The sequence below is a fragment of the Amblyomma mixtum genome, chromosome 5, assembly GCF_055824585.1.
Source record: "Amblyomma mixtum isolate Tamu chromosome 5, ASM5582458v1, whole genome shotgun sequence".
Classification (NCBI taxonomy): domain Eukaryota; kingdom Metazoa; phylum Arthropoda; class Arachnida; order Ixodida; family Ixodidae; genus Amblyomma; species Amblyomma mixtum.
In genome coordinates, this window is record NC_143016.1 from 47,415,577 (window position 1) to 47,426,829 (window position 11,253).

Sequence of the window (11,253 nt, forward strand, 5' to 3'; positions counted from 1 at the left end):
GAAAAAAATTAAAAAAACTAAGCATGTAGTGTAGAGATAGCGTGCCCGGCTGCGGCCCAACGACAGCGGTTCGATTCTGCTTGACCGCATTTTTTTTCTTTTCAGCAAAACTGCTTTTCTATACGTAACTACCCTCTCGACCAATAAGCCTTTTCCAGTCCCGCTGACGCCGGGTTTTCCGCCGGACGGGACCTTTAATGCTACCATATTAATAGATGCGAAGGAGAAACATTTGAAAGGATGTTCACCAAGGGGGAAAACTCCTCTGTATACACCGCGCGTCGTGGAAGGGAAGCCACATTCGCTCACCAATTAAGCTTCCCCGGAAATACCGCTCCGAAGTTTGAAAAAAAAAAAAAAAACAGACAGAGAGAGAGAGAGAGAGAGAGAGAGAGAGAGAGAGAGAGAGAGAGAGAGAGAGAGAGAGAGAGAGAGAGAGAGAGAGAGAGAGAGAGAGAGAGAGAGAGAGAGAGGGGGGCCTTTATTTAGAGTAGGCGAAAAGTGTTCGTGCTATGTGGGCAGCCTCCTCAGTCCAAAAAGCCGTCGACCCGAGTCGCCTTCCGAATCCGGTCCACCAGACTAAGCTGGTTATCCAGGCCGGGGCTTGACAGCTAAACTAAGCCTTCCACTGCTCTTCGATTAGGTCTTTGGCGCCGATGGCAAGATGCGGTCCCTTGCATCCCGATACCATGTGTGGTATACGGTATTTGGTAGTTCGCAGAATGCGCATTCATAGGGGAAGAAAAAAACAAAAAAAAGTATTCGTGAACGCCTGCGTCGCTGTTCGTTCTAAACCACTCCCATTCTTCATGGACGCATCGGCTGCACACAAACGAGCCAACGCAACGGAACGAGAGACACGTGCACCGAGCTGAATGGCATCCTGTAATGGAGCCAAAATGGACATTCCACCCCGTCATGCGTCACCATGAAGGGCGCTGCAGCTGTTTCCCACTGGCACGACAACGTGGAATGCACCTCTCCTTTCTTTTTTTATATTTTCCTTCTTTTTTAATAAGCTTCCCTTCTTTACCCGAGCAGCACATGGAAACTCATGCTGTGACGGCGTCGAAGGTCGTATACTACCACAACACCACGTACAGGTAGCCACAGGAGTTTTCGGAACATGTCCTCATAAAAATGGTCCATAGATTTTCTATAGACCGCTTATAGACTATTGCCTTCCTATTGATACTTGCTTTGGTCTATTCATAGTCAATAGAGAAAAGTCTACTAAAAGTGTATGACCGCAAATCTATAGGTTGTCTATAAACTTTACTGACAACTCTATAGACAGTCTATGACTGTCGAAATATAATTGTTGCAAGGGTCGAGTACATGAAAAACGTTGTTTTCCTCACTGCTTTTAGGCACCCTTGATATTAAGAATTCAATGCGGAGGTTGCACTAGGGAGGGAAGAGCACACCGTTCATTTTGAAGCCGCATTCTTAGGCTGCCAAGATATTAAAGCGACACTGAGGACAGCTCCGCATACAATTAGAGTCGAACCTCGTCATAACGTAACGACTTATAACGAAATAATGGATATAACGAAGGAATGACGATTCCCCTCGGCAGCTCGGTCAGCACGGGCTATAACGAAGCTACGGCTATAACGAAGTAATCGCCGGGCCCGTTAGACTTTGTTATAACGAGGCTGAACTGTATTTGCCCGGGATAAAAATTTATTCTCTAGCTCTTTCCGACTATGCTGACGTTTGTCCAGCAGCAAAATGCGCATTCATGGCTGAGAGAATGGAATTATTTTTTCTTTTCCCACCACCGGATTCAAACTAGAGCGACACCGGAAAGGACTCCGTGATCACAGTTTTGAAGCGCATGGCGGTGTAGCTTACAGTCTGGGATCCGTGCACAAAATTCGGTGTCGACGCACGCAGTCTAATTGCAAAATCGGCCGGTGATGGCGACACTTGTATCCCGTTTTTTGAGCCTCGATTTCTGAACTGAAAGCTTCGTTTTCGGTGACAGTGGCCTCTTTGTGGTTAGAAAGCGATGCCTTATCGATACAAGTAAACTTCAATTTGTTCCGAGTATCCCTTGAAGTTAGTTATTGATTTCTGCGTCCCGAAAACTTCTGTATATAGACACCCGTACGAACCAATCGACGCAGCTTACGCTATCTCACCCTCGGTCAATGCATGGATACATAGAGAGGGGCGTGTACAGGGGGTGCTAACCACGCCAGAAATACCGCTTTCCGATATGGCACTACGGCTCTGCCCCAAAATGGAACATAACACGGACGCCCTGGACGTAGACACAAGACGCCCCACTGCATGAAAGCCAAGGCTCAGGGATTCGAGTGGTGGATGGATGGACAGATGAGGGTGGCTCGCGCTACCCTCTTGAGCCGCATGGCAACACTGCCCTTGTGCAGCCACCAGCTTCTGCTGGTCCGCGGGGCGCGGGAGATCGCAGTCAGCGCTGCAGGAACCGCCGTTGGCGCGGCACAACTCTTTAATAAAACTCTCTCCATCTCGAAGCGTGCAGCATAAGTTTCAACCAACGACACATGATTGTTCCCAGTGGCTTAAAAGTGCTTCCGTTGGGGTTTATGAGCGGGAGCGTGCAGGCAAAAATCAGCGCGCCTTTTCGCACCTTAGCGTGAGGAACAAAGCAATACACAGTTTTCGAGAAAACCCTCGGCGCAAGATTACGTGATTACGCGTGGACGTCAAGAGACCGAATGTTGACGGTCACGCTGCGAATGCGCCGCGGAGGGTCCCGTATAACAGCTCTCGGTGTAAAAAAAAAAGGAGGGGGGGGGGGGGGGGGGGGGGCGAAATTTCCGCGCCGCTGTCGTTCCCAGCCGAAAGGGATCGCGCTCGTGATGCGTCTGGAACAAGACGGCTTATTTCCTACATACTCGCCAGAATGCACTAAAAAAAAAAATCTAAGGGCACCCGGCAACACTGGATTCGATCTTAAACACCTCGCGCAATCGAGGCAAATACTGTATCACTGCAGCCCACGAACTTGTTTTTTTTTTTTCCGAGTGATATTTATCGCGAATGGATGTTATTCTACGATATAACCTGCACAATGAGACCTTCAGGAAAAGTGTATTTTTGGGGGCCTTCTGCAAACCGCCACCTATAAGATGTAGCTCGAACAATCCAGCAATATATCGGCCTGTACTAAGCGCCGCCAGCGCGTCAAATCATTAATAATGAAGAGCAGTCGGAGGCCGAGAGTCCTGACCGTGGCTCCCAAGTCAGGATCATCAGCTGGTCAGAGGAGGCCGCTGGGGCTCAAGGGCTCAACTGGTTCTAACATCCTCACACCGGGAAGCCTCGGGTCAACGGCATACTCACCCAACCCCCCTTAAGATGAATCTCAATCAAGTTTTACCACCACCATCACCAGTACTGCTTTATGAGTTTTAAAAATGTGTGACGCTGTTCTGGGACGTGCATTAGAGGCTCCAAAGAAGAGTATTAGTTTGAATTCCCATACTGTGCGATATCGAACTGCTCTGCGCATAGTTACTCCACCCTTAAAAACACTGTCCTTGTCGGACTGCACAACCAGTGGAAAACCCGCATGCTGTATCGCAATTGTGAGCCTGACGTTTCGTCAACATGCCACTTAATAGCCGAACGATCGCCTATACCTCACGGAAATGCACGGCCAGACTGCCTGAGCAAACCGGACAGGTACTCCTCCTTCCTGATCTCAGCCTGTGTTCTGCGCCGCCAGACCGGTTTACTGTCTCTTCCTGGTCGCTTTGTAAATAGCTGGGGTCCACACTCGACAATCGCAATGCTTCAGTGTGTGGCAATCACTGTTCCCTCTCTATCGGACAGCAAGTGGCCGCAACCGGATTCTTTTTTTTTTTCTTATTTGAAGCGGCCAATAAAACGATTTCGTATAGAGGGACGCACGGTGATTGTCCACGTCGCGAACAGCGCTTTATAAACGGGTTTGCCGGCGCTGTACGCATATGCGAAATAAGTCTCGCTCGTTGAGCTAACTACATGCGTACGAGAGCGCACGAAAACAATACCGCGGCGGAGTTTTCCTGTCTTTTTGTTTCCTTTTTCTTCGTTCGAACCCTTTTAGTGCGTCTTTACGCCATGCAGCACAGCACGTAAAACTGGGCTGTACGGGGTCGGAGACCTAATCGAGTCCCCTCTGACTGAAACAGAGGCCCGTTTCTCATCTTTGCTTTCTTCATGCAGGCAATGGGGTTACAGCTTCCAGACAGTCCGCACCTTTAACATACCGTGTTACCGTTACAGGAGTAACGGGAGCCCACGAGCCGTCAGTGCGCATGCGCAGATTGCTTTGAGGGCGCCAGATGGCGCCATGTACCCGGCAGCTGCGCGCATGCCTGCCGCACCGGGACCAATCAGTGAGTGCGCACTGGCGGTAGGCGGGCTATACTTCCGGTGACGGCAACACAAGATATGCTGAAGCTGTCTAACGAAACACGAACGAATATGCACGAGTCTCGGCTCGCGCCACGACTTGTACATATTGTGAGACCACCAGAAGCACCCGCTTCGTTTTCTTTTTCCTTTGCCTGCTTGAGTTTTCCTCCACGGCTTTCTTCCTGAAAGGCTCGTCGGCCGTGCTTCTCTCCGTTGCCGGCGAGCTCCATTGGAGATAATCAGACTTTGCGCGCGTGCAGGCCCGGGCAGAGCGGAGACTCCGGCGCGAAGAAAGTCCCCGAGGCGAAGGACGCCAGAGAAAGAACGACATGCAAAGAGGAAAAAAGAAAGGGGGAAAGGAAAAAGAGTCGCCGAACACGAGTCGTTGCTGAACTTGGCCGGCAGCCAACGAGTCGCGCAGCCTGCGAGACCAGGCGAACAACCGCTTGAGTCAGCCGCCGCGTCCAGCTGCCGCGATTAGCCGCCGCCGCTCCGGAGGTGGCGAGATAGGCGAGACTTCCAAATGCGGCAGGCTGCCTCTTCCCAGCCACAAACCACGTAACTCACAAAACGACACACACACAGTTTTACCACCCGAACGGTACTACTTCCCAACCTCGCGGAAAGGAACAGGAAAGTTGGCGTTGCTTAAGAGCCCTGCGCATTCGCGTAATATGACATGCGACGGTGTCAGCAAGCGTCCACAAAGCAAAGATAATGATGATAATTCACACGGAGGAGTCTCCCGCGGAAGTACGGCTACATTGACCTTGGAACAGTACTTACGAAAACACTCGGAAAGCTATGAGCGCATTTCAAGTAAGGCTGGACTTTTCAGTTTGACCCGGATAAAAAAAAGTACGCCGAACTCCGTCTTCGAAATTCGGTTTTGACCGAAAAGGGTCGGTATTCTTGGCGTACAGGGCATAGCTATAGCCACAACTCAAGAATGCAGCGGCGAATGCCCCTCAGAAGAGGCCCGTCCAGCCAATGGCGTCGTCCAGTTCAGGCTCTGCAGCAGAGGCTATGAAGGAAAAGGACAGGAACTTTTGTCCTCAGCCTTAGCGACCACGCACCGTATTTTCCTCAACTTCCCCTCCGCATCTCTAGTCCGAACATCGAACAACCCACTCCCAATGGCACGGGGACAAAGACATTTATACTTCCCTTTCTTGCCCAGTCTCTGCCTTATGAAAACCGGTCGGCGCCATTGGATGGAGGACCTCTTCTGATGGGAATTTGCCGCTGCATTCTTCAGTTGTAACTGACTATAGCCTAGCTAAGTAAAGAAGGCAGCGACGTGATACGGCGGTGGTATTGTTGTATAAACAGCGAAACGACACCCCACCCCTCCCCAGACGCGGTGAGGCAGTGTTGCCTCATGCTTTCGCACGTCCTACTCGGTTTAACTACGTTAGCACCCTAACATTTTTTTTTTTTTTTGCGTTGGCGTTAGTGAAGATGTTTTGCGTGTCAGCTACTCAGTCCAGTGTGGTCCCAAGGTATCATGCAGGACGTCAAATAAAGAAGAAAAAAAGCCCACGCTAGTTTCTGCAACACTGCATACTATTGCGAGAGAAAGCCCACGGATAGTTCCCGCTTTTTCAAGCTATTCAGGCGGCCGAATACGCCACGTTCGGCGGACAAACGAGTGCAAGAACTTTCCGTCTTATCACAAGCTGTCATAACTGGCCCGAGCTCCACCGCACAGTCGCTGTCGTCGGCACCGGCCAGTCGGATAAAGCGAGCTGCTACCCAATAAAATGAACTGTTATCTCGCCACGCTGTTGGCTAGCGGCATCCCCGCTCTCTCTCCGCAACTAGCAGGCTTCCACACTGGTCACGGGCCAACACACCAGCCTTTCCGCTGATGACAACAACAAAAACTTTCTGGTGCAAATGTGGGAGGTCTAGAAATGTGAAGGCCTGAAAAAAACACTGCAATTTTGGGGAAAAAAAAACGGTTTTTTTTTTTCAGATGAGAAAAAATGGAAAAAAAAAACATCGAAAATTTCACAATGAAATTTCAAGGTTTTATGATTGCTTGCTTTTAGTTTAAGTTTTTGTTTTTGCCTTGAAAACCATTACAGCGCACATCGTTGACCTATTAGAGAGAAGTCGTCATCGCCGGTGCCAGGTAGTGCTTTTAAAACTTTCGTGCTGCGAGTACGCGGTTTGAAGGCCAGGTCACATATAAGATCCAGGCTTGACTTAAAAACACACTTATACTTGAACTCACGGCTGAAGTACAACAAAATGGCTGCAAATTCTGCAGCCCGACACACACGGCATAAATAACATAGGCTGCTGTGCACGTAAGCGGTTCTGCTGCGCATAGTGCCGTATCCAGCGACAGTGACTCTGAGTCCGATATGGAGTGACTTATAGATCAGTTTTCATGTTCCCTTTCTCGGTGCAATAGGACAAGAAGTTCGTTTCACAATATGACATCCATAACTGCATATTCGACTGAACTTCGGAGCATTATCATTGATCGTTGTGCTGTTGAAAATAAATCTGTTTTTGTCACATTTTGCAAAAATTTCCAATTTTTCATGAAAAAACCCTGAAAAAAAAAACGGTTTTTTTCATGCCATTCAAAATTTCTTGAAATTTTACATCTCTAGGGAGGTCCCAATGTTCAAAGCTATTCGCCTGTAAGAACAGTCTGTGGCAGCTAATGCCAGCTTCGTACACGTGACCTTTACAGCGGCCAATCACAGTCCGCTCTGACGTTCAACGGTTTCAAGGTACCCGCCCAGCTACGGGGCGTTGCCACATTTAGTAATTCAGTGGTTCACATGCTTTTCATCCACGGCAGTACAATGAGCAAAGAACATCGCATGCAGATACGCAGTGATATCTTTCTCATCCTTTTAATTTTTTTCTTTCTGATCCTGAGGTTTGGGGGGGGGGGGGGGGGGGGGTCGAGAGCAAGGATGCCAGTGGGATCAGATAGTGAGAACGGGAGGGTCCGCGTTGCGGTCGCGTGAAATCCATCTCTTTAATGCACGCATCATCATTATCAGGGCAAAAGGCCTCTCCCACGTCTCTCCAATTAACCCTGTACTTTGCCAGCTGCGGCCACCGTATCCCCGCAAACATTTTAACCTCATCCGCACGCCTAACTTTCTACTTTGCACTATGTGTCTACTAATTCTTTCTTGTCTAAGTATGCTTCAGCGCGATTCACGCGCACCTGAATGCCCCTCGTAGCAGGAGCCAAAACAAGGCGTCACCAGAGCTCCGACAAAGTACAGACGCTCGTTTCATTCGCAGCTGTGCACCGCACAGTGCAGTAACTAGTCATGAGACCTAGTAATCAGACTAGTAATCAGACCTTGTCCCTTTAAGTTGTTGTAATTTACCTCTGTAAATATGGCACGTACAGGGTCCGTCAAAAGTTCCCAGGCCACATGGTCCGCTTTTCATCGGTATATCCTGGGACTTAAGATTCCGATAGAGCTATCGAGGTTCTCAGATGGTAGAACGATCCTTCTTCTATTCTCTACAGATATTTTGAGCTTCGAGGGTATCTCAACAGCCCGACTATGCTGCTCAAAAGCAAACCCTGTGGCCTTGGAACTTTTGACGGACCCTGTACCAACGCGGGGCTTTCCAAACACCTGAACTTCCCCCTCCTTTTAGGATGCCGCGGGAGTGCTCTCAACTGGCTGTTCGCGCGGCAAGACACACGCAGAATAGCAACTACCTGATCGCCTGTTCGCGCGTTATAGCTAGCCTATTCGGTTTCGACACTGCTTCCGGTTACGCGAGACGCGGAAGAATACCACACGCAGCATGTCTTCGGGATACTATTCTTACGACAGTGTATTTCCGGGATGAGCTTTGTGTTTCATTCTCCAAGGCCGTCTGACGATCTCTGTACTATTAAGAAAGCGGCACCGGAGGTTTCTGTTTCTTTATTTTTTATACACCACCGATTCCATCAAACTTTAGCAGCAATCGCACAACAAGGAAGCGACTTTCAACAGTGGCGCGTTCTTCGCACGACGTTCAGCCACTGCGCTCCTTTATTGCTAACCTTGTAGATACTTGCAAGTACAGTCTTGCAATCCACTTACGTCTACGCACAGCGAACGCTCCATGCATTCAGTAAATTAAACATTGCAAGTACTCGAGCAAGTACACTAACAGACAGAATAGTTAAACATTTCTGCATGTTTTAATAATACCCTGACAGAATCTGTACAATATTTCTGCGTGCTTTAATAAGGCAATATAATACAGTAGGCGACAAAAATAGGCTCTAATTCCGAACGTATAATTTGTTTGTTTTTCAAAGATACGAGACATAAAAAAACAAACTATCAGCGCAGCTTGACACTCCGCCGGCATTCGTAAGCAGCAGAACTTCATTTCCTTGTTTAAGTATAAAAAAAAAAAACGCAATCATTCAATCGGTCCAGAGACCGCGCCACGAGAGCGTTTTTTCGCTGGCATGTAATTAGGTATCAGCTCCAAACTGAAAGCTGCTTCTTGTAGAACATATGCCATCTAATAGACGCTACAACAGAAGCAGCATGCGATAATGCTCGGCAGCAGCTCAAGTTGATAAACATCCAACCAAAATTATTCGTACGCTGCATGCGCAACACGTCCGTCGTGTCGGGGGAATCCATTAAGTACTATAAGGCATCACCCGCACCAGCAGCTGCCAAAACAGTCAGCCTTTGGCAAGGAGAAGAGAAGCACCTAGATAACTGACTTTAGAGAATATTAGGCTACAATCGAAATACCCTTTATTTGATAACGTCACGATAAATAATGTCGAATACGCGAAACGAAAATTACAGACGTTCCCCAAAGCCGATACGAGGTTTCCAGCTTCAAAGAAAAGCAGTCAAGATGGCTACAAGGACAGTTTCAAGTTCTAGAGATCCTAGTATATAATAATCCTGATAAAGCGACTGACAATAACGATGCTTTGTGCACGCGTCAATGAAATAAAAATGCTAACATTCTGTCTGACGTGCGCGTAAGAGTGAAAGAATTAATGCTCTTGCCCTGTGTGGTGGAGCGGTATTAATGAAAGAGCTCATCAAGAAATTAAAAGGAACTGAATATACTCCACTTTATTACGCTAAGGAAGAATGACAATGGACAGAATGAAGAAGCGGGAGACTGATAACGCCGCCTTTGTTGAGCTGCAAGAGATACAACAATAAAACGGAGAGTTGAGCTAGTTGGTACATGTTTCTTGGAAAAAACAGCGCTAAACGAAAGGACAACGAAAAAGAGTACAACAGGACCGGCGCTGTCCTGTTGTACTCTTTTTCGTTGTCCTTTAGTTTAGCGCTGTTTTTTCCAAGGGAGATACAACAACCAAGGTAAAAAGAATGCGGACCTGTGCTGGTGGGCCACAGTCGAGGTCAGGCCCGCAGTGAAAGATTGCACCGGCAGAAGTTGTGACGGCGGGTTTTCGCATCACACATCGTCCAGTGCAATTGAGTCTGCAGTCGACATAGCTGCGACAAAATACGTCTGTGGGTTGTTTCATATGACGAGGCGAGGAACGTTCGCTTGTAGTGACGCTTTCTTCAAAAGTTTTCAACCTCAACTGTGCGACGTCTGTTGACGTCGAGGAACCCAAGGTGGTCTAAATTAAATCAGCGCCCTACTCCGCGGCGTTCCTCATAGCACACGTGCCGCTGTGAGACGTTAAATGCTACATACCTTGCGCGGCCATTATTATAAGGCGCCAAGCTTAAAGAAAGTATCTGGCGTCATCATGCAGACTAGCTCCTGTCCTGCACATGTAACAGAGGCACATGTAACAGAGTAACGGTGGCTAGTTCTTTTCCGGCGTTCTTTCACGCTTTTCAGCTAGCCTGCAAAGACAGCCGCAGTTAGCGCCAGAAATCTCGTGATTTTTACGACTCGCGGGTCTGCCTAGGTTGCCTCGGGTCAGCCGGCCGCGCGCCGCCACCACACGAGTTACACCTGCGGAGAGATTCGGAAGATAAGCAACGCCGGCGTCCAGTGACAACAGATGTGCTCATCGGCTCTCTTCTCGCATATGATTTATGCCCACAACTGATCCTCCAATTCTCTTTATTTGATCGCTTTGAAAGCCATTATGTAGCGCTCCTTGGCGTCGTCCTCGAGACCTCTAACTAGAGCAGGCCGCCCGCGAACACTGCGTAAAGAAAGAAGCGTTGCTAAACATGGGGACAAGTTCGTAACAATACGCGCATAATAGCGCCCTTGGTTGGACTTCCATCCCGGTGAGGCGCAGCAAGCGCAAAAAGGAAATAAACGCTTACGCGAAAATGAGCCAAGAGAATAAAGGCGGGGCGTAAGAGAGAAAAAAAAAAGGAAAAGAAAATGCGGGTCGGAACGCCAAGTTATTACTGTACGGCACAAAGGAAGTGCTGCGCTGTGTAAAGCATTTTTCTTTTTTGCTTTTTCACAATTTCGTTGGGACAAACGTTCACTTACCCTCAAGTTGCTTGACAGTAACTTTCGCTGCTCCCTCCACAGTAGGAGAGCATTGCTTAGGAAGTCAAAACAAAGCTGGCTTGGTCCATTCTGAGTATCACGAACGCAGATAAATCCACGGTAAGCGTTCCACTGCACTATCCAACGAACTTCGCCGCTGCGAGGTAGAGCGACCACGAAACAACCACCTCGGGACGATGACAAACTCTTCACCGCACAAACAAAGATGCGCCTTCCGCTAATGCTGACGTTTGACAGAACGCGAGATCGAGCGCTGCTCCACCGACCGCAGCTACGCGCTGCTCACATGTGGGACTCAAAATGCCCCAACAGACTCCACGAGAGGCTGGCAAGGTGCTTTGGGGACTTTGTTGTAGACTTTGTAAGTCCGCCATC

The 11,253-nt window shown here is 48.6% G+C and overlaps 1 protein-coding gene across 3 annotated transcripts in view; it reads right to left on the minus strand.

Moving 5' to 3' along the window:
* Positions 1-11,230, minus strand: part of LOC149342005 (adenylate cyclase type 1-like) — a 203,058-nt gene extending 191,828 nt beyond the window's left edge. For all 3 annotated transcript variants that reach the window (XM_089544305.1, XM_089544303.1, XM_089544302.1), the window contains exon 1: positions 10,858-11,230. The gene's annotated coding sequence lies outside the window, so the exon portion shown is untranslated. The remainder of the gene's footprint in view (positions 1-10,857) is intronic.
* Positions 11,231-11,253: the final 23 nt, after the last annotated feature.